Source organism: Lichenostomus cassidix, chromosome 1, assembly GCF_008360975.1.
Source record: "Lichenostomus cassidix isolate B80296 chromosome 1, HeHo_3.0, whole genome shotgun sequence".
Lineage (NCBI taxonomy): Eukaryota > Metazoa > Chordata > Aves > Passeriformes > Meliphagidae > Lichenostomus > Lichenostomus cassidix.
Genome location: NC_139479.1, coordinates 97,704,144 through 97,727,571, shown reverse-complemented (window position 1 = coordinate 97,727,571; position 23,428 = coordinate 97,704,144). Strand labels below are relative to the sequence as shown.

At 39.3% G+C, this 23,428-nt stretch overlaps 1 protein-coding gene across 1 annotated transcript in view; it reads right to left on the bottom strand.

Moving 5' to 3' along the window:
* Window positions 1-5,441: 5,441 nt before the first annotated feature.
* The window catches only part of C1H3orf85 (chromosome 1 C3orf85 homolog), an 80,547-nt gene continuing 62,560 nt past the window's right edge, over window positions 5,442-23,428 (bottom strand). The window contains exon 5 of the mRNA XM_085073074.1: window positions 5,442-5,759. The gene's annotated coding sequence lies outside the window, so the exon portion shown is untranslated. The remainder of the gene's footprint in view (window positions 5,760-23,428) is intronic.

Here is a 23,428-nt window from a genome sequence, read left to right as displayed (position 1 = left end):
TGTGTGAATGAATATACAAGGTTAACCATTGCCTTTAAGCAGACAAAAGAAAGACGTGAGTATGCATTCATTGATTCCAGATGACATCTAATTTTTATAAATTATTATTTTTCAAATAAATGTGAGGAAAAAAGTACGCTGATCTTATATACATGCATACGTATGTATAAATAGATACACCAAACTGATTTGTTAAATAAAACGGTTGTCATATGGGAGTTGGAAAATGTTTAGGGAGCTCCTAGGGGAATTTGTATCCACTGCTTCTCAGCCACTCTGTGTGCTGCCACAGAGTTCCTGACATCAGCCAGCTCCTGACAAACAGGTGCCACAGTCTGCTTTGTAGGTGCTGTTTAGTGCCTTCTGCTGCCTCACTAGTGTGTGATCACCTATACCAGTTCAGCAAAACAGTAGGTTAGAGCCTTTGTGTTTATATTTAAAGGCTTTCTAAAACCTCTAGTAACAGTAATTGATGGGCATGTTGCCTGATTGTAAACTAATTATAGTGTTCCTATGAGTCTTGAAGATTTTGCTTTACTTCATACCTAACGTAGCAGTGCTAAATATTTCCAGATTTAAAGGTGTGGAAAGTGTATTTTCAAGTCTTACATTCCCTCAAGTCTGTTAAACTGCAAGACAGAGTCTCTCCATAAAAAGTCAGTCAGTGTCTGTGTCATCCCGCATCTGTTTTTAATTGAAAAATTGTGGCTCAAAGCAGAGATGAAAGAGTCAAATTGTAGTCCATTTACTAGAAAGAAGCTCTGCTACTTATAACATTAAATTTTTCTCTAAAATAAAAGAAAAAACTTCTGCTAAGTGCTCACACATAGCACAGCTGTAAATTCTTGTTTATCTGCTGAGCTGCAGTTTGTATGTCTGCATTCCTTGTCTTGTTGTGATTACTGAAGAATGGTTTTTTTCTTTATTTTTCGGAGCTCTACAGTGCTGGCATTTATCAAGAGAAGGCACACAGCACAGCCTGGCATAAATAATGGCACTGGGCCAAGTACAGCTGGGGCTGTTGCCAGCACAACTCCATTGAAGTCAAAGGAATTGCACCACGGGTGAGTTTGGCCTTGGCTCAGGTCATGGAGGACTTTAACATGACAATTTTCAGTACTGCTTCAGCTGTTTGAGGTAGTCAAGTCTGGGTTTGCTTTTTGGTTGAGTGCTGTATTTTGTTTCCAATAAAGGAGCTGAACTTCTGCTCAATGGGGTGAATGGGGTTTTTGTTAGAGGACTACTTCTGCAGTTTCTGTTCTCAATCTGCTGTGAGTGCTAAATAACTCAGTTTCATAAGATGCCATGACAATAGTACTGGGGTCTAGTGAATTCTTGGGAAGATGCACCGTGCTAAATATTTTATAGGGTTTGTGTTCTAATCTTGTGCATAATATACTGTATTTTAAGTGACAAGATACTGCCTGTTACCTGAATGCAAACACGTTTTTACACCATCATTAGAAATCGGTACAGCACTGATTTCTAATGGTGCCCGGTTTGGTTTGTGTTTTTGGCTGCTGTATGTGTCTACTTATAGTAATCAGCCTAATCAATAAAGGATGAATTAATAAACAACTTCTATTGTGCTTAGCTAAGCATTTAGTAATAGGGCAGGTCAGTAAGTTTATAATAGACTTATAAACACTCTAAAAAGGCAGAGGCTTATCAGAGGGAGCCAAAACAGATTTGTATGTTAAATTGGGGGTGTATGAATGAATGGCAACCTGATTCTGATCACAGATTCATATTGCTAAGCACTGCTGAATTGGTATCTCAGCATTAAATAGAGATACCTGTCACTTGAAATTCATTAGAATTCAGGCCTGGGTTTAATCAATCATTGCTAGATCATGATGGCATCACATCTATTTTAATTGTAGCTGTTTTTCTTAGAGTCAGATGCCAGGGTCATGTAGTAAAGTGAGACATTGTGGCATATGTTTAAATCAAGTGGCCCCAGAGATATGTCTTTGGACTTGAAGAAGTTAAGTGCCCACAAAAAGAAGCTAGCGAGCAAATGGGAAGGATCCCAACAACATTTCAAGGGGTTTTCTTTTTAAATATCAGATTTTATGCCAATATTTTCAAGCTTTGTGGGGAAGTAGAGAAGACAGAACTAAGTTATCATGATAGTAAAAATAAATTGTAGAGAACATTGTGTGAAGAGAAATTTAAAATGCAATCAAATGAACGGTTTAGTCTTGTGCACCTTTGTGTCATAATTTACATTCCATAAAATAGTTTTGCCTCCTCAGTTGGTGGAAAAAAAACCAACACCTTTGGAAACAAATTGTCATTTAAAGTAATAAATCTGTGTATGAGTTTATTATGATACATACAAAATTTGTATTTCAATGACTGTAACTTTTAAATATAATATTCTTGCTTGTCAGTAGGCAAGAGATATATATTATCCTGAAGAAGAATACCTACCTCTAAAGTGCAGATGCAGCTAGTTCTTGTAGTCTAGTTAATAATTTTGAATCAATAGATAACTCTAGAGGAAATGCATCTAATCATAACTTTGGAGAAACTGAGGTAAAATTTTGAAGAAAAATATTTACCTCTTTTACATAAACAACAGCAAAAAAATCGGATCTATGCTTTTTAAAAAGCATACTGTTAAATAAGAAAGACTTGTTTTATTTGTTGTTTTATTATATAATTTTCTCAAACTGTTGCTATGAATACAATCAATAGAGATTTTTTTGGGGAAAAAAATGGGACAACTTTTAACTTCCACAGCCTTGACTTTGTCTGGGGTAAAACCCAAAACTAGATAAGTGACTAAGCAGAAATGTACCATGTTCTGCAGTGACAATTTGTAATGACGTTTACCAAGTTATTTAATTACTGAGTAATATAAATGTTTCCCTGGAAAATCAACCCTGCCATTATTAATGGACAAATTACAGGAAAAAATAAACTATATCAGCAGCATATAATCTGTCTGTGACAAACTGCAGTAGGTAAGGCCTCCAAACAGTAGAAACTAGGTGGTCCTTTCTTTGACTGAAGCCACTGTTGCCAATCTACTAAGCTAAACACACATTTCACAGCTTGCTGCTTCTTGAATACATTCAACTGCGTTCACTTTGTGTGCCAAGTACTTGTTCAGAATACACTGAACATAACATCTAGTTTTTCTGCCAAAATGGCCTCTGTCAAGCTTCCCTCCTGCACTTAGCCAGCTACAAAAGCTGGTTTTTGCTAGTGAATTCCAGTACCATCAGTGTTTTCCCTGAATCATTATAGCAAGTGCCCTTCTTTCATTGCTTTATAATGTGAATGTTCAGCTCCCCAGTTTTCCAGGGGAGACAATGAGGCTATTCCTGCCTTGGCAAACAGAAGGCTTGGAAAGGATGCACAGGCTAATACTTTGCTTGCCTTCTGTTGCCTCTCTTCTTTAATATACTCAGGTTTGTGTCAAACAAGTCATTAAAGCATGTCCTTAAAATCGTTCCAGGGAAGTGGGGAGATTCATTCTGCTTGTGTTACATGTGCTGCCTTAGAGCAGCTTCCTTTTCAGGCGAGTCTGTACCTGCTTGTCTGTCATCTCCCTGGACAGTCTGGAATTATACTTGCAAATAGAATTGTCAACTTTTGCAGGGATTTAAACACAGTGACATGCATGCTAATTCTCCTGTTGCTTCTCAGCCCCAGGCTAAATAACATCAATTTTCCTTGAATCATTCAGAGGAACACTCAGCACAGGGCATAAAGTTGGGTTTGGTCACTCAGGATTAAAACAATAAACACTTCTATTAACAGCTTTCCAGACTGTGGTTATAGCATGCAACAGGAGACACTTTGGGGGATTCTAGTACAAATGAGAAAGTGATGCTGCTTGGATAAGCCCTGTAAAACAAAGCCTCAGACTAGATCAGGGCCCAATAATTATATTAACTCTTTCATTGCAAATGTGAGGCAAGTGTATATTTTGGCAGCAAGGAGCAATCTGAAATGATGTGCTCATCCTTGCCAAAGCTGTATTTCTAAGGTCCTTCCATATTTAGGTGCCTAGCTAAAAAAACAAACCAACAATGCACTAACCTTCACATCATAAGCAGTTTCCATTAATAAATTTTTAAAGAAAAATATTGAGTTTTGGCTTATATTCCAAATATGTACAGTGCAGCAGTTCATTAGAAGAAGAAAGGTTAAAACTTCTATTCCCTCAGCTCTGTACATTTCAGTTTCATTTTTTCTGATGAATTGTGGAACTTGGGAATGAGCCTTTTTCCAGAACATATGTACAAACTGCTGGGGAGGTGGAGAGCAAGAGAACTCCCTTCTTGTAAAGCACAGCCATGCAGTTCCCTTACTTGAACGGGCAGCAGAGGTTTGGCTCCACAAAAAAGCCAAAGGTGACCTTACAGCTGACATCTGCTGCCCTGGATCCAGAGCTGCTCTGTGAGCGTGGATGGCTGAATGTATCTGTGTTGGGTCTGGTGGGCCCAAGAGGAGTGTGATGGTGTCCTTGCACAGGGCACTGAGCTCCAGGGGTTCTTCTGAAGAAACAAACCCATTCCCAGCTCCACCAGACACTCACATTTCTTCCCTTGTGCTGGCACTAATAGTGGGCTGGCCCTTGGGAAGATAGTTCTAGAAGTTAAAGCAGCAGAAAATTAACCCTACCAAAAAGAAATTAAATAGTCTTCTGTTTAGTAAGCGCTTGAGTCTGCGAGAAGAATAAGTCATCATCTCTCAAGGACAGCTTGCAATTTAATCTCCTCAGCTGTTGTAAAAAAGCATTGTTAAGTAATTTGTGATGAAATTATGGGGGTTGGGGCTAGCAGGTTCAAATGTGTTTGGTTCCAAGTCTATAATCATCATCAAGAAAACATTAAGAAACACACAATGGACCCTGCTTTGGCTGGTAGTTACCTCATCTGAATTTTTGAGTCTGGGTGAGGCAAGCAAGACAGAATTTATTTATCAGCTATATATACATGTCTGACCATGCTATAACTGTTTGTCATTCTTCTCCATCTTTCTCTCTTCTGCTTTCTGAGGATGTTTAATTTCTCCAATTATTTATCTTAACCTTTGCTCCCCTGTTGGGGAGGCACACTTGAATTATGACTTTTAGAGCATCTTTCCAGAAATAAGTTTTGGTTAGAAGAGCCCTGAAAATTCCTTCACCCTTCTGAGCAAGAGCAGCACATCTTGACACCTTTGTGCTTCTGTTATGGCTTAGACATGGTTTAGTGGTGAAGCTGTAATGAGCCAGATACAAACTGTGGAGGAATTGCACCCATTAGTTTCCAATGTATGAAAACATTTTTACAGAAGTATACAGGGCTCCGAGTTTGCCCAGTTTTCCCCAGTTGCATCCACTAGGATGTTACCTTGCCAATGGGACTTTTCTCATATTTTGCAAACAGTGGCTTTATAACCTTGTCAAGAGTTGATGAACTAATAAACAGAGACGCTGCTTATAGCGAATCAGGCAAATTTACTGATGGGCAGATTTAGAGAACTGTTCTGTTTCAAGAAACTTCTTTTGTCTTCATGTTTCAAATCAAGAAAAACCTTATCACAAATAAAACAACTCAACATCTCATTTCACAATAACTGTAATTTAGCCTATTTTGTGAAAATATTAAAAGGCATTCAATTAAGTGGAAGAAGGACAGCATATTGCATGCTCAGTCATCCAGGTTTGCATATCCAGAAGGTGGGAATCATGTCCTTGCTGGGTGAACTGTCTTGAAGGTTGCAGCCTTCTCTGAGCATCAGAGCTGTTCATGACCCTGAAATAGAAGAGAGGTCAATCAGACTTTTTGAAATGTTTTCCAAAAGGATTTTTTATCTCACTCAGAAAAAGTTCAATAGATTTATTGGAGAATACCAGGAATGAAAACAGTGCAAGAAATTCTGCTGTTTGCCTACCACAACGAATTCAGTTAAGCCACTATCAAAGAGTTACAAAGATCTGAAGGCCTTCCCCAGTCTGGGAATACAGTTTTACTGGCTCAGCCTAAAACACAATGACTGTTGCTGGCTCCGCTCCACTGTCAGCCCAACCACCATGTACAGAGATTTTGTCTGAACTGTTTTACAGGTGTGTTTTGAAACACTGATATGAGTCTCAGCCCCAGACACATAGGCCTGGTGTCACACAGGTGGTATGCACAGCATTCTGTTTTCCTCATCTGTAACTCCTTTTTCCCCTTACTCAGTGGGCTAAAAGAAGCTTGTGTTTTCACTTTTGGGAGAGGCTTTTTGTCTACCTCAATTTTATGTTATTTGGGATATTTGCATGTTAATTCATGCACTTAATGCTTATACGCATATTTATATCTATAGAAACATTTACACAGAAGACATGCAAAAGTTGCTAGCATGTATAAAAGCCTAAACTATATTTCTTTTTTTTCTTTTTTCTTCCTTTTTAATAATAAACAGTTATTTATGTTGGAAATTGTGGCAGGACAGACACCCCCCCCCCCCCTTCTCTCTCTCTCCCTGATTGCTAGCCGAGATCGATGGCTCAGATTAAGTCAATGGCTTAATCCTGACTATCAGTGCTGGCGTCTGGAACTCAGAGCGAGACACTGAGAGAATGTGAAGAATTTTCAGGTGACCGCAAATACACACTCTTTTCCCTATAAAACACCACGAAAAACTCAGTAAAATCAGAAGCTTTTGTACATGGATACTGGAGCGTGAGGAAAAGTTTCTCCCCTCAGCTTGGACGCGAGCTGTGCGGTTACTTCCCGAGGGATTGAGTGAGGACGCTGATGTATCTCCAGCTCCAAAAACTGGATTTGGTGAGATCATTGAGTTTCCTAAATTGTATTATTCCGGCTAACTTATAGGTACCTTTCTTAACTTGCATTTCAGCTAGCTCAAGCAAGCATTTCTTAACTTGCATTATTGTTCAAGCAAGCATTTCTTGCGTTTTGACTATCTTTATAGTTCAAGCAAGGTTTTACCCCATAATTGCATTTTTAGCTACCATAGTGTTGCAATTATGTATTCATTGTGTGTCTATGTGTGTCAATCTGTTCTATGTTTGTATGTTTGTTTTGTTCTGTGTCAAATAAATGGTATTTTTAGACAAATCGGCCAGATATCAAAGAATCTTGCGAACGGGACTAAGTCTTGGGGAACTAGCTGTCTTAAAGCCTGTCAAACTGCAAAAGCACATAAATCTCCTCTCTCCCATGCAAGACAGAAATCATATTGCTGCAGTGTTCACTGCCAGAGAGCCTGACATGAGTTTTGGGTTGCCCCATATTATTTTCCTTTTCATATTGCATTTCCACCTCTCACATTAGCTGATTCCAAGAGACTCTGATTGCCACCATCTTGTTCATTGCAGCTCTGTTTGACAGCAGGTATTATGCATGTGTCCGTAAGCATTGCCAGCTCTGTCTTCGAATTCAGGGCTCACAACTGGCTGTTTAAAATGTATGGACAATAACACCGACATGCCCATGTTACCATGTCTTGTCTCTCTTATCTGGTTTGTTTCTTCAGGTGTTACCTTCTGCCCCATGCTGCCCTTTCCCTTCAAGACTACAAAGGCATGTGTGTCAAAGAGGGAGCACATAATGAGTCCTGCTCTGTCACGGACAAATAAAGAAGACCGCTGTTCCTGCATGTCTTGTTCACTTTTCTTTGACAAGTTATCAGATTTTCTTTATGTCATTACTTGTTCTTGCAATGAAGATGTCTACTGGCTGCTTAAAGAGATTTTGAAGGAGAGTCGCTGCATCTAAAACAATGGGTGTAAGTATTTACAGTATTTGAAGAAGATTCAGCAGATCAGGAAGTAACCTGAGCTGGAGAAAGGTGTTCTCTCTGTCACAAATCTACACAGTTAATCTCATCTTGTCTGGAACCTCAAAATATGTTTATGCTTAGATCTTCATATTCTTCACTTCAAAGAACTTATTCTACCAATCTTAAGAAGAGGTAACAGAATCTGTCTTCCTGTAACTTGACTGTGTAACTCAGCCAGTGGTGACCTTTGAACATGGGAAAGTTATGGTGAATTTTGCTTTGGAGGGCAGCCACAGGTAATGGAAACACCAGGAGATTTTGCTGTTTGCTAGAGCAAGAGTAAGCCTGTGACAAAATTAAACCTTTTCTTTCTTCATCTTCTCTCCCTTTCTTTTGCTTCTTTCCCTCACCCCTCACCCCAATGAATTTGTACACTACAGATTTGTACTTTTGTACTACAGTAATCTGAACTGCAAATTTCACATCAGTTACTGAATATAGGTCAATATTGGTGTCATGATTTGTGTCTTGCTTAAGTTAAAGTTCTGCTGTCTGAAAACAGCTTTCCCTTAACCATATTAGCTCTGTCATCACCCAGCAGCAACAACAAAATGGAAACAAAAAAAAACTTAGGAGTGCTTTTCCACCCACTGATCCCCATTTCGAGGTAGTCAGGTATTGTGGACTTGACTGAAAGCAGAACACTTTTTCACAGTTTTTAGTCTTTCAGCCCCTGACTAAAAAGCCTTCTTCATTGTCAAAGGGGAGGGAACTGATAAGACTGTTGCACATTGACCAATTCTCTTATTTCTAGCCCAAGAAGGCAGGTTTTTCAGCATGGTTGTACCAGTGCTTTAGGATGGAACAGAGAAGGGTCTACCAGGTCATTGTCATCTTGGGGCAAAGCTAGTGTTTGCAGAAAGCTCGGATAATTTGATCGCTGTGGTGCTGGAAGGGCATTATTTCCCCAGGGCATCCAGAAATCAGCAGCTATATGGTCACTTTGACCTAATAACTCTGCTGGGCTTTCAGAAAATTTTAAGAATTATGCTTTTTCAGTATTTAAATGGCAGGGTTTTTTGGTATTGTATGGAGGATAGAGATTTTGATTTCAAGAAAATTGAACAGGAGCTAAATTGAAACTACATTATACAACCTTTTTTGAGCATGGGATGTTTAAAGAGTAAACAAATAAACTTTAAATAGACAAAGAGCACCCTCCTGAAGCAGTGCCAGCTGCCCTAGAAAACAGGTGCAAGAGCCAGGGGAGAGCGAATACTCCCTTCTGCTCACAAGGCAAATGGTTTACCGGTGACATAGATTATAGCATGGGGCAGGCTATCCTTCTACATAAAACCCTCTTTTTTTCCAGGAAATGGGGGCAAATGTGGAAAAAAAGGAAATAAACCTATTGTGTCTGAGACAGCTTCCCAGGATTAAATGTCCCCCTGCATGAACCTTTGCATGTATTTATGAAGTGGTATTTTCCTTTGACAGGGCACAAAAGAACTCAGCAGCTCAGTTGTTACTATGCCAGAGCTTTATAACATGCTTTATATGCTTCTCAATATGACTGTGTATTTCACGTCTCTATATATACTTCTCTATGTGTCAGTGTCAAAACGTTATTCTTCTGCTATTGTGGCCAATATCAGCTGGAATTTTGTCATTTACTTTGAGGAAGAGAGGGCAAATTCATATTGGTTACTGAGAAATGCTTCTTCACATAACATGAGACCCTGTGCATCACTCAGTGCTCCTGTGAAGGAAGAAGCGTCCCCAAAATCACACATAGTCAAAGGCAATTGAAAGAAACTCACTTTGTAAGGTTGTGGTCTTTTCTACATCCTACAGTGGATCTTGATGTTTTTTCTGCTCTAAAATCATGTTACTAAAGGACACATGAGACAGCAGGTCAAATTGGAAGACATGCACTATTTAGATCTGAAAAGAGCATTCAGCTATAATGGGGTCAACACCTCAGAATACAAGAAGTAACATTTTATAACAACACTGAATAGAATTTATAATTTCTTTGTAATTCAAACTAGAACAAGCCCAAAAGTAAGGGGTGGAAGAAAAAGTAGAGTAATAAATGTGAGAGGAAAAGAAACATCAGGAAAGCTACAGAGGACACAAGTTGAAATAGTGTTGCACTGATAAAACAAGTATGTTTCTCTGCAACAAATACAGCAGAAAGCCTATCAAACCCCACAAAAGCTTAAATGAGAGTGCAGTATAGGGACTGTGCATGATAAAGTATGATGGGACAAGTAGAGAAGATACAAAGACTCAAAAGGTTACTACATATTCTTAAACTTTTTAGTATTTTTCTTGTTGACATGGTAATGTCAGAATTCTGATCTGAAAAGGTTTATTTCTCCCATTATTTATATGTTTCAGCTTGAGAGAATTTTGTTTTATCAATTGTAAGAGGTGTTTGTAGTGGTGATTTTTTAGTACTAGCCCAGTTTAGTTACAGTGGTAATGCTTTTAAGAGCATCCCCAGCTTTTGGGAGCATCATGTGGCTCCTTCCAAGGAACAGAGCAGGTGGGGCTGAAGGAGTTTATTTACTGAATCATGCAATACATGGATGTGAAGGAATAGTCCTGTGTGCCTTATTCCCTTTCAGCAGGTCTACCAGCAGGAGCCAGGCAGCTCAGCTGGAGGTATTCTTTCATCTTTTGTATTCCTTATTTTATCCATCAGCTAAATGCTTCCCTTAAAGGTAAAATTATTTTAAAATCCTCAGGTAGAAAATGTAACATATTCACATGGTAACCATAATTGAAGGCCATAGTCGGCACCATTGTAAAAACCACATCACTTGATGACCCTTTTTTTCCAAATGCATAGCCATTCCTACTGAATTCACCCCAGCTAGGGGCTCTTAGAGGTGTTTTCCAGAAATCCGTCCAATTGCTTGGTAACTGCCTGGGATGCTAAGTGCTCCCTGAAGCCTCTTAATACTGCTGTTCCGGGCAAGATGCTTAAAAATGCACGGCAGATGCCTCACAGCAATGATGTGAGATCTATCCTCCAGGAGACAACAGTTTATTTCTGTTCTTTTGCTGGTGACTTTTGTCGTATTGAGCAAGACAGCAAAAGCTAGGGCAGAATGAAATACGATGTCTTTCCCAAGAACATTTCAAAACACACTTGAAAAGGTTTTTGTTTTGAAAATGAATTATTCAGTTTTGCAGTGTTAGATGGAGGTATTTTATTCACTCGGATTGAAAATGGGAAGCATTAATTTTATTTTTTTACTTTTCAAGGCTGGCTTTTGAGTTACTTGAAAAAATTAACTTGGGAGCAGCTGTAGTCTGCCTAGAACCTAATGAATTGAAATGTGCATATATATATATATGTATAGATATATATGTGGTGTGTGTAAATATATATGTAAAAATTTATACAAATATGCATAGTGTATATATACAAATATAAATAAATATATATTAATATATATAAGTATAGATATATATAGAGAGAGATATCTATAGATAGATAGATAGATAGATAGATATAGATATACATATATGAGTATGAATGCATGTAGATATAAGAATTTGCTTGAAAACAAATGGGAATTGCCCTAAGTTCAGCTTCTCTCTTCTGAGAGATTCTGAAGTGTTAGAGAGGGCCTGAATTTATTAGGTGTGATAACCTTGCCTTGCCATATATAAAGTTTGCCTGTGTATCAGTGTCTCCTGTGACCTTTGATTAAGAATGTTACAAGATTTCAGATGGGAACTAAAGATGTGAGAAGTCAAGTGGATAAATTGGAGAGGGCTCCTGTTCACCATGTTATGTTATTACTCTCTCACCCAAAAATCAAGACAGTAACTATTAAAGCAGAACTGTGCAAACAGTCTTTCTGGTGGCATGATTCTAGTTCAGTTTAAATTTTCAGCCGAGAGTAATAAATTTTCCTTCTGAGCTCTCTGGTGACAAAGGACAATTGTCATCCATGGAGGCTGAACTTTCCACCTCACCTTAAAAGCTGTCAGTGCTTTAATAGATCATTCCTTAAAGTCCTTTCTTTCTGCAGACCTGATGTAGAGAACCAGAGTGCAAATAACTTCTCTGCTGTTTGCACTGTTTGGTTGACTTTTATTAAGATTAGGAAAACAGGTGCTCTCTCTGCAGTATTTCTATCCATGCAAATGCCTGAGTGGTCCCTTCCTGCTTTTCCTGAGCACTTTTCCAGGTACCAACCCTGACATGCTTAGAAAGTGAGTTCTCAGAGTGCTTTACTGATGTTTAGTGCCATGTTTGCTCAGAGTAGATTCACCTTTAATGTTGGGACTTTGAAGTCCTCATCAGTTTTAAATATCAAACCCAAGGTATCCAGACAAGGGATTATTTCAAATTTAGTAATGAAAATGAAATTAAAAGTAATGTCAATGAAAAGCTGTGCTTTAGGCAAATAATGTGTCATTATTAAACTCATGTCAGCAGAGCCAGGCTATTGCAATATAGCAGGGTAAGTCATGATGTTGGTCCTTTTGTTGCTTTGGAGTGCACCCAAGCCAACGTGTCATTCAAGCAAAACATGTCCTGCTCCTGATGTAACACTGTGTGGAGCAACCTGAGACTGAGTCACCCATTTGTTGACATCTGCATCTTCCTGTTTCAGCTAGGCAATGCCACAAAGGATTACAAAAGGCAAATGCCAGCTTAGAATGATTTCTTCAGCTGTGAAATATGACCTCACAGTGAAGTAGAAAGTCGGAGTCTGGCTTAAACAAGAAGACAAATCCACTGAGTTTAGAACTGAAAGGTGTAAAACAAGTAAATTCACCTGGAATTAACACAGTTCTTTTATATTGAAATCCAAATGATCAAAACAAATGGAAATTTTGCCACTCAAAAGAATTGGGAAACTGATCTCTGTGAGAAATAACAAAACCCCAACTGCCTAGTGTTTTAGCACAAATGGCATATGAATAAGAACATCAAAAAGAACTGTATCCTTTGCACTTCAAATACACAGTAAGCATTATAAAAGTAAATGTGTTAAGGGTTGCAACTGGATTAGGGAAATGTGAAAAAGGAATGCATTTCTCATATTTTTTTAAATTTTTTTACTCATGGTGTCAGGTTGCTTCACTTCCCTTTGATATATTCCTGGTGAAATTCAGTTGTTCTCAGGTCAAGAACAGGACTCTCCAAAATTTAAGGGAGGACCTTGTGTTTCCTGGTGTCATCAGCATGAGTTCAGTAGGAAAGGAACTTCCTAGGCAGAATATTTGCCACTGGGTAATGACACTGGGAATGGATTGTTCACTTACAGCAAACTATTTAAAACCCTGAAGATAATGTGCACCTCTGACAGCCAGGTGGCAAACCAGGGGAGTGTTTGGATCTTTGCCTAGAGCTGAGGGGAGCTGTGTACAGCCAAAGCATCTGCAGTGGTGGGAAAGGTGGGTTTCTGCAGCTGTGTGGCACCAGCCTGTGCCAGAGGCTGATGTCCCACCAGCAGGGTCTGTGAACAGAGCTTGGCATGCCAGTGTCAAAGGCCTGGTGGGAGAGGGGGACCAGAACTTGGCACCTGGGTGGCTGAGGAATGCTCTGGGTTTTTCTTAGTCCTGTTTTGGTGATGGAGTGTTAAAAAGCAGCACATGGTAGGAACAGTAACACCTTAAAACTGCAGAGCTCTTGTGGAGAGGAGCCAGTGAAGTTCTCATGGTTTGGCCTACCAGCATCAGGAGAATGAAAAAGGGGAAGAGTACAGGGAAAAGGATTTGGCTCAAGCCTTTTGTGGCTAACTATGTATAAATGTGTTTTTGAAAAAACACTTTTTTTTTCAATACACTGTTAATGTTTAAACTATTTTCTGTTTGGGGCTAGCCAGATTATTAAACTTCCATTTTCTAATTCTGAAGACAAAGTTTCTCACTGACTGAAAAAGCAAAGCCCAGAAGCAAACTGTGAAGCTCAGCCTCCAAACGTAAAGCAATAATTTAAGATGCCAGATTTATGTTCCCTTAGCATGTGAGAGCATTAGGACCTGCAATAGTATAAAGGGTTATCAATGGATAAAATTAGTCTTTACTCAGTTCCATAGACTGATACTGCTCAAGTCTGCAAGCCTGTATATACAATGTGTGTGATATCTCTTCATCAGAGTCTTGTGTGAAGAGTTTTGAATGCTGCACCTGAATGATGCCAAGGATTCAGAGGAAGCTGAAGTGTTTGTAGGCTCCTAAACTGGGAGAAACAGGGAAACAGAGAAGAGGTTGGTAGTTTTTATAAATAGTAACCGCATATATGGCTTCATAATTCTCAGCCTCCCAGAAAATGCCTTATCACCTCTACCTAAATTAGAAATTAACAGTTCCTAAAATTAAGTCTCTTTTTATTTCTTTTTAGTTTTCTTTTGATTTCTACTTCACTAGTAAGGACAGCTATGAAACTTTCCTTGCCTACTTCTTCTCCAGCAAAGCAGGAACTGCTTTGGGGGATCTGAAGGAAAGCACTCTGGTTTTAGCTAGCCAAGACTTTGTGTTCCCTTCATTGGTGTGTTTCCCTGGGACATCAGCCTGTCTTAAGACTTTCGGGAAGTGAAGCAATTAAGGGACATTATAATAAAGAGGAAAAGAAAAGCAAAAACCAAACTGTCTTTTAACTCTATGCCCCATTACACTTCTGGAAATTACATGTTCAAGGCCATTGTCCCCTTGTTCCCATTTTTCTCCCCATGAACAGCCACGTGTGCCTGTAGGCTGCAAAGAGCTGTACTCCACAGCTGGTATAATTTGCAGAGACTGTCATGGTCTGTGGTTCTTCGGACTGTCCAGACATGCCTTTGAATATGAAAACAAATATGTTGCAATGAAAATTAATGATATTCTCAAAAAAAAGTCTGACCCTTCTGAAGTGAAATTAAATAGTAGGAAGGCCAGGACTAAAGGAGTGAAAAGATGAGGAGAGATCCAAAGGTGAACCTATTACTGTGCCCAGGGGCCCATTGACCCCAGCAGAACTGTGGGTCAAGTCAGGATAGATCACTTTTGCCTAGCTTAGAAACTATGTTAAAAAAACCTATTTAAAAGCAATGCCTTCTGTAAGCCTGGAGACCATAGGCTATGGTGGGGACAGGGGAGTCCTGAGATGAGAAGGGTTTTGGACACCTAATTGAGAGGAAGAGAGAGATATTTTAAATTAAGCATTGAGCAGACCTGAAATGTAATTATATTGCAATTTTTCTGTTAGTTTTAATGGATATTTCTGGATGAAAAAAGCAAGAAGATGAATAGATGAGAGAAATAGCTGGCCATATTGGCTAGCAGAGGAAGGAGGAGCAGAGCATGAAGGGCAGTCGGTAGGGGGTAAGGGAGAGAGTGGAAGCAAGGGAAAGGGAATGAGTGGAAGGGGCAGGGAGCAGCTCACCTGCAGGGCTAGGAGCACCTGGACCTGCATTAGCAAATCCTGCTGCTTAGCAAATCCTGCCAGCTCTACCAGAGAGGAGAGCATTTCTGTGCCATTCTGTCACTGGGAGAGAAGACAAACAACCTCCTCCTGCCTCAGCACTTGCTTCACTAAAAAAAAAACAAAGGTCTTGAAAAATTTTGATGATTAGGTAATGCAACTTGATCATACACCTTGCTTGAGTATTTCTGCTTTTCATGAAATCCCAGTTCTTGATTGATGCCTGCATGCAATAAAAATCAGCTGATTAAGCAGCAGAAAGGTCAGTGTAATTTTCATCTATTTCTGGGTGAGGCTGGGGCAGGTGTTTTATAGTGAACTCTTTCCATTCAAACCCAGTCCTTGAAACTGCAGTGAAATCTTGACAGAATATCTTCACTCATGTCTTTCCAACTAAAAAATAGTGGAAAGTTTAAGTTTATGTTGCAAGCTGACAAGAGTGCTGGACCCTGTGGCTTTGCGCTATCACTTACTTGCACTAAGAAATTTAATAGTTTACTATTGAAATATGTCACTGAGCCTTCACCAAAAGCTTCCATAGCCTTCCTGCTGTGACTGGTGCTGAGCAGGTAAGGATCTATGCTGGTGTCCTTTCTTAGTTCGAACTGTTTTTAGATTTCTTCTGGATATCACATTTGTCCTACTGGGTAAACTGAGGCATAAGTCTGGGAAAGCCTTTTACACAAAAGGTCATTTTCCCCTGTTAGAAAAGATTACTGGAGAGTATGTCATGTTCTCTCAGCAGGTGCTGTCAAAGGCTGATGTCTGCCTCTTCACAGGAGGCACAAAACAGTGTTAGATCACAGCTGCCTGAAAACTTAGGTTAAGAAAAGGGAAAATAATCACAAAGTACTTTTTTAAATGCTGCATCGGCATTTGCTGGAAAGCAAAGAACAACCCAATCCTGCAGAGCTGACATTTGAGGGCAATGTTTTGTTATTGGTTTTTGGTGGGTTTTAATGTAAGAAAATGTCTTCCTCTGCCCTGTGTTTTCTACCTACCTGTCAAAAGCCAGGGTAACTCTACCCTGCCTGCCTTCTTCTGAGCCTTCTTCTGCTGAGACCTCACATTTTCAAAAACATTTGGGTATCTAGCTTGAGGGATCTTTTAAGGTGGCCTGCAGTTTAAGATGCTCCTGGAAAGGCAGACCTTTTAAATTTGGCAAGACCCATTTGACTGCAGCATGTCAGTACCACCTGGAATGAATTTTCTCCACCAGCCTCAACCACCTTGTTGTAAACTCTGCCACCCAAACATCTCTCAAACTTTCCCCTTGAGTCTCTATATTTTAATATGCAGTAGTGCCACGTAAGCAGTAGATTGGCCAGGCAAAAATTTCTTCCCTGTATTTGGAGGTATAACAGCTTGGCTTGGGAGGGCCTGCTTATTTACCTGTTGCCCAAATCAGAGTAATGAATCTGAAGCACTCTGTGCTGCAAATGATGTTTCACTTCAAAAGTTAGAGCAACCTGGAGTAAAAGTAGCATTGGAAAGAAAAGAACAAGGCAACATCCCAAGTCAGCAATCTGTGCTGCTGCTGCCTCCACTTCCCTGGGGTACTTTCTGCACATCATTAATGCAATACCTGCCTGCTCTGCAAATGCAACAATTGCAATTTTGTTAAACAGAGAATGTGTGGGGCTAAGACCTTGTTTTCCTGCTGACTCCACAACATGTGCAGGCTCTGAATCCATGTCCATTTGTTTGCTAGCACTGAGTGGATTAGAACGTGTAGCCACCTTCCGACATGCATCTCCATGGACCATCAAATGCCAGAGAGAGGGGCTGCACAACAAAGAGCAAGGTGAGTTTAAATAGCTGGTGCATCACTACTGCAATGCCAATGCCTGTACATGCAGAGTTGGTATTCTGATTTCCATAGTTAACAATATATTTTTTCTTTATTCATTTATTTTATGTTTTATTTATTGTTTCATTTATGTTTACATTTTTTATTTATTTAATTTTACACAGGGAAATACTGCAACACTTACAGGACTGCATGGCTAATAAGTATCATAAAATTAGGTGGAAAATACTGTCTGCTTCTGTGGACTTATTTTGTTTTTATTAGTAATGCTAGCTGAAGTTCAGTCGTTAAGATACATATATACATGGATTGAGTATGAACCAGGTGTGTGGGAGAGAACTTTGGAAAGGACTTGACATTTCTGCAGTTGTATACTAGCGGCAAAGCTTTTGACTTTTGTGGGAGCAGAGCTTGGCTGCTGCTACGTGCTTTTTGTTTTTTTAATCCTTTAAAAGAGAATGGAACCAATTTCATGCTAACTGTTTTCAAATGCATCAAAATAGCTCCTATTTAAGGCCTTTTCACTCCTTGACCTCCTTGCTGAGAGCACCAATGTCTGTTTGGAACTACTTTGAATTCACCAATGCATCAAGGGAGACTTGAGAAAAATCTTCTTTATTTTAGAGAACCTTACACTTAATAAGTGCCTGGCTGTACAGAAAAACAAGTCTCTTATTTCTGAAGAGCTCACAGCCTAAGCAGACATGGCAGCAAGTGGAGCTGACAAAGTAAAATGCCAAAGCTAAGTGACAAAGGAGGGAAGTGGGATAGCAGTGATTTACTAAGACAATTGGTAAAAATGTGTGACTGTCAAATTAGTCTTTGTATTTTATGGAAAACCCTATAGCTGCACACATTATTGATGTCCTTCGTGGACTGATTTTCTGGTGATTAATGGAAAAAAAGTCGCAGCAGCAGGGAACAGCTGAGGAGGAAGGCATGAGGAAGGGTAAATGCACAAGTGTTTGCAGGACAGATTAGTTAAGCACTGTTATCAGAGGGGAGAAAAACCAGGAGACAGTGCATGGAAGTGAGAAAAGAGTCAGTCACAGAGAGCTCCAAGCTGAAGAGACTGGTACTGCAAAATGTGGCACACTGATAAATGACCAGGCTGGTTGGGACCAAGTTATCTCCTTTATATAACCTTCACTGTAGATATTTCTATTAGAACAGTATTTGTCATTGAGTTTTATGATTCTCCAAAGTGGCTGTTACTGTCACCAGACAGATAATAGAGAAAATGTTCCTGGCGAAGCTCTGTGTGTGAGTAGGGCATTTGCTGCAGAAAAAAATCCTAAAATTCCTATTCTGGTATCTAAGTACTGATGTGACCTGACGGCGTCTGACTGCCCTCATAACTGTGTCAGTGATATCACTTTTACTAAGGATCACCCAGGGGCCGTGGCTGAGGAGCTTATGCTGTCTGGGTAAGCTCCTGTCAACCACAGAATTCATTTCCCTGGTCTCACAAAAGCACAAATTAGAAAACGTGGTGCATGGATCACGGCTTCCAGCCCTTGCCTGAATATTAAGAGTTAGTGATTTATAGATCTGTGATTAGTTTCAGATTTTCTTTCCTTTTGTTTTGCTGGCACAATCTTTTCTGCAAGCGTACATGCACGCTTTGTCCTTAACTTGCAGGGTCCCAGGACACATTTACTAAGCAAAAAAAATTCCTGTTACCATTATATAGATGGGAAATGAGCACGCAGAAAACCCTCAGCAGTTTGCCCAGATTCACAGAGGAAATCTATGAACAAGTATTGCATTGACAACAGATCAATGTAAGTGCAGTGACCAGATGTGGAAGGCTGTTTATTGTGAACAAGTCTGTGTCAAGTGGGCTCTTGCAAGCTGCCCTGGTGATTGCTATTGGAGTCAGCACAAGTATTTGTAAAGCAGAATTGTAGGAATTGGGTAGGCCAGAACAATAGGATTACTTCTTTTGCACATTCAGATTAGTTTAGGCACAGAAGAGCTGTTCTTGGGTTTTTGGTACATAACACTTTACTGGTAGATATGAGAAAAGAGACTTTTTTTGTATTTTTTTGCATTACAGCAAAATCCTTTATGTACTTATTTGCCTAAAAATGTTGAGTTTGCGTCACAATTTGTCATAAAAGTCTCCAGTGTCCTAGTAAAATCTGACAAATAAGTGATAAATGATTTAGATGTCTTACATTTTCTTGTCTAGCTCATAGAAATTTTTAATTTGAAAAAAAGTTTGTCAAACTGAATTTTCAAGGAGGTAAATTTCACAGTTTCTGACTAAAATTGATTCAACTATTTTTTTACCTTCTGCTCAATTATACTTTTAGGTTTTTTGTCTTTTTTTAGATTCCTGTTTGCCATAAAAGTTGCTCAAGAGCTTAGTTTTCTGAACAGGAGTTCTGTTAAATGTATCATTGTATTCAATGAGATATACTTGCACTTTGAGAAGAATTCTAAACTGTCTCTTTTGCAGTGATCAATTCTCATCATGGCTGGTGGGGTAGTTCAAGTCAATGTGTAACCAGAAGTTATTCCTTGTCCATGGCTTAAGCAGGTTGGGAGTCCCCAGGTGAATCACTGAAGCTGAATGATCTTTAGCTTTACAGTGGTTTACTTCAGAACCAGGGCTAATCTATTTTGCTAAAGAAACGGGACTCTTAGAGTGGCTATTTGACCAGAGAGAAACACAAACTTCAGATCTTTGAGATTATTCTTAAACAGACTGTGTGTTTGTTGTATTCTGAAGGGAGAAAAGGATGTGGCTGTATCAACCAAAAGTTATATTAGAATAATCTTTAATACTTTATTTCCCCATGATGCACAGTTCCTTTTCACTTTTACATTGTTACTGTTCAAACCTGTTTTTACTTTAGGACTGGAAAATTTTGTATATATACTTTCTGTAAAAAAAATATGCAGAGGCATATGTTCTCTTGGCTATGAAAGCTTTGTTTTGAAAAACCTATTTGTGATAAACTTCTTGACCAACTCTACAATCCCCTCTTTCCTATTTGCATTTAGCTATCCCAGATGCATTTCTGAAACAAAGGATTTTCCTTGCTGCTTCCTTTAATACAATGTTGATGTCTTTAGCAAAATAAACTCCAGGAGAGGGACAGAAACTGTAGAATAAGATTGAAAATTTCTTGAGCTGGTTGAATGTGAAAGCAGCACCTCTATTCGAGTCAGGAGAATTTTGTGGAAGTGACTTGAATGTGCTAGCTTGTTATTAAGTTAACAAAGCCCCTAGCCAAGCAATGCTCACTGTTCAAGAACAGTCCAAACACTACCAGAATAACCACCTTGAATGCAAAAGAGACTGAGGCAGACAGCAGTGTACAGCTGCCCACATCCACATTTAAAAGGTACCAGAAGTGGTACCTTCTCTACTCCCATCACAGCTACATTAGCCCTGAGAAGAGCCATTCCCTTACTGAAAACATATCAGCACTGCACAAAATCAGTCTGAAAAAATACGCCCTTATCAAAATAAAGCCTACTATTAGGGTTTAAATTTTAATGGGACTCTCATTTTTTCAAGCGAACCAGATCAACCATTTGCCCTTTTATTATAGCAGTAACAGCAACTATGAGAGCTGTAATTAAAGGCATGTCAGTGGCCCAAACAGTGCTCATGTGGTAGATTATCTAGACATTTTACTAATGGACTGAGAGTAAAATAGCTTCCTAAGGTGTTTCTCCTCTCCCTCCTAAAATGAGACAACTTTGCTCTCAACCAAGGAGGTGTTTGTGGTATTTATCAAAGGTTTATTATCATGCTGGATGGGAAGGTCAATATTCATCTTCAGGGGAGGAAAGGGGTCAAAACAAGAGTTGTGACTGTGTGGGTTTTGCCTTCCAAATGCCTTGTATGTTTTTACTTTGAATTGGAGCTGATGTAAAGGTTTGATGCAGTGAAAGTTTCCTTCTATGGTATCTCTTACTGGAGAAAGGGAGAACCTTGGAACAACACACAGAGATGAGGCTGGATAGTCCTGATGTGCCTAGAACAACTTACAGAGGGTAGAAGTATTAAATTATTCCTTTACAGGGGAAGGAGTTCTGCATGATAGAGGCAAATCTTCCATCTTTGGGAATTGGTGGCCTAATTGTGGCTGATTACTGGTTATTTTTCTAAAATAAAAATCTTCACTTATTCCTTTGGCTTCTCCCATTATATTTCTGCTAGCTTTGATTCAAAATTTTGTTCTAACAGACAAACTGGTTTTCTACTATATTCTGTTTCCTCAAAAGTAGTCTTGAATGCTACCATATAGCTATTTAGACCATCTTTTCATGAAAAATCAATTGTGTGATGTCATCTTAGGCTTTCTTATCCAATTCTCTCCCCAGCTCATGCTGATTTCCCATGTTCTCTTCTTGGCTTGTAGTAAACTGTCATATTTTGGATGGGAATCACCAGGAAAATGTCTCAGCAAACAATGTAGCCAACTCAGTAGCTGATGTGCTTGAAACAAATATTTCCAGAGTTACCAAAACTGACAAGAATTGTATGAGTGCTAAAGTAGCAGGCAAAGAATTTCAGGGAAACGTGAGCAATTCTGTTTTGCTCTTCAAAGATTTGCTTCCTTTGTGATTTACAAGGTCATTTTATTTTCTCTGCAGTGGTAGTTAAAGTGAGATCTTTGCCACAAAAGGGTCTCTCATCTGTCAGGTCTTGGATCGTGCAACACTAGAAGTGGAAGAATGAAAATTCCTTGATTAAAGATGTCTCCCAAATACCTGTGTAATGTCTGTGTGGATAGCTTGTCAGGCTCCCTTAGCAGCCAATGCTGTTTAAAGATTAATCTTCCACTAATTCAGAGCAATACTTAAAAAAATTAAGAAGCAGCTTCCAGCTACTTAATAGGTTGACTATAGTACAGTTAATGGAAAAAATATTTGGCATTTTAAGAGCCTTCAAAGACTGAAGAGAGAGATGAGTTTAATTCTTTCCAAGCCATATTGATTCTTACCTCACGCTCAGTTTAGATTGATCTGTTTAGAATGAAGGTTTGGCACAAAGACAATTTTAAAATGTCAGAGAACCAGTAGAAAAAAAGAGTGAGAAAATGCACATAGAGAAAACTGTCATCAGTATTGAAAAACATTGCATTTCTTTTTTGTACTGACTAGGCTTTATTTGGTATTTTTAAAAGTTGGTTATCCACATTTGTTTGGAAAAATATCTCATGAGCAAAAGAGGGGAAAGATTCCCATTTACCACCACCAAGTGAGGATTTTCTGGCAGCTGCTGAAAGATCACTTTAATCCAGATGCAGGAAAAGTGACTTTCTCCCTTTATTAGAGAAATAAAGCCTCAATATGTTCAGCTCGACCTACAGCAATCTGACAGGGCTGGAATGGTGCACTCCACTAGAGAGGACTACAGTAGTTTCTTTTTAAAGGTTGTCTCTTTGGCAACATTGGTTTTATACTGCCAAGTTACTGGGATTTGCAGGCTGCAGTGGCTGCCTTGATATTTCTCTGTGGCCCTTTAGGACAAAGGGATAAGTTTAAGTCCTTTGCAAGTTTTTCTTCTTCTCTCCCTTTCTTTCCCAACAACACACACACTCAAAATGTGTGTTGGTTTTTTATATGCCTCCATAAATAGAGCTGATTGTTATTAACCCCCTGACATTTCCGAAATGGTCAGTAAATCTTTCTGTGTATCTGCTTGCACAGATTGACTTAGTGTGACTTTGGCTTTTCTCCTGAGGAGACCTGCCTTCTGACTGCTTTGAATTAGGAGTGGGATGCACACCACATAAGGATTAGGAGAGAAGTTCCTTCCTGCAGGAGTGCCTGAAGAACTGTGCCAGTGAAACAGGTAGCAAAAGCAAATATCCTGTGAAGAATGCAGAGCAAGGGGAGAATCAAGAGTAATTTCACCAGGGAGTTTGCAGTTTGGTCTAGAAGGACATTTTCAATTTTTTGGCAAAACTCTTTATAAAGGAAAAGCAAATAGAGGGAGAGTGTGAAGGGATGAAGAGAAGGGGGTGGGAGATAGACTGGGAAAGAGAAGTAGAGACTGAGACATGCAACAGTTGTTTCAGGCGCAGACACCAGCAGGCAAAGCAAAGGAGCTATCCAGAGCATCTGCAGCCTGATGGAGGAAGTGGAGAGAGGGGATGTGCAAACTTGCAGTCTGAAGGAATTGATGTGCATCTCATCCTTCAAAGGGCTGTTTTAGACCACAGAGAAAGGCCATCACCATCAGGCTGAGGTGGCTTGTGTGCTAATTATGCAAAGTTCCTAGCTGAAAAAATAGAGTCAAATGCACTTGCTCTTTGTATTTTAAACGAATCAACATCACATTTGCACACATCTCTGAAAAAAACACCTGAAAACCCACCACTGCTCAGTTTTGGAAAGGTGGGTACAAGGAATGGCAGAGAATTCGCTACAGAACAGCTGATCTCCTCTTTTCATTACTTCAGCCTGAACTTGCAGCA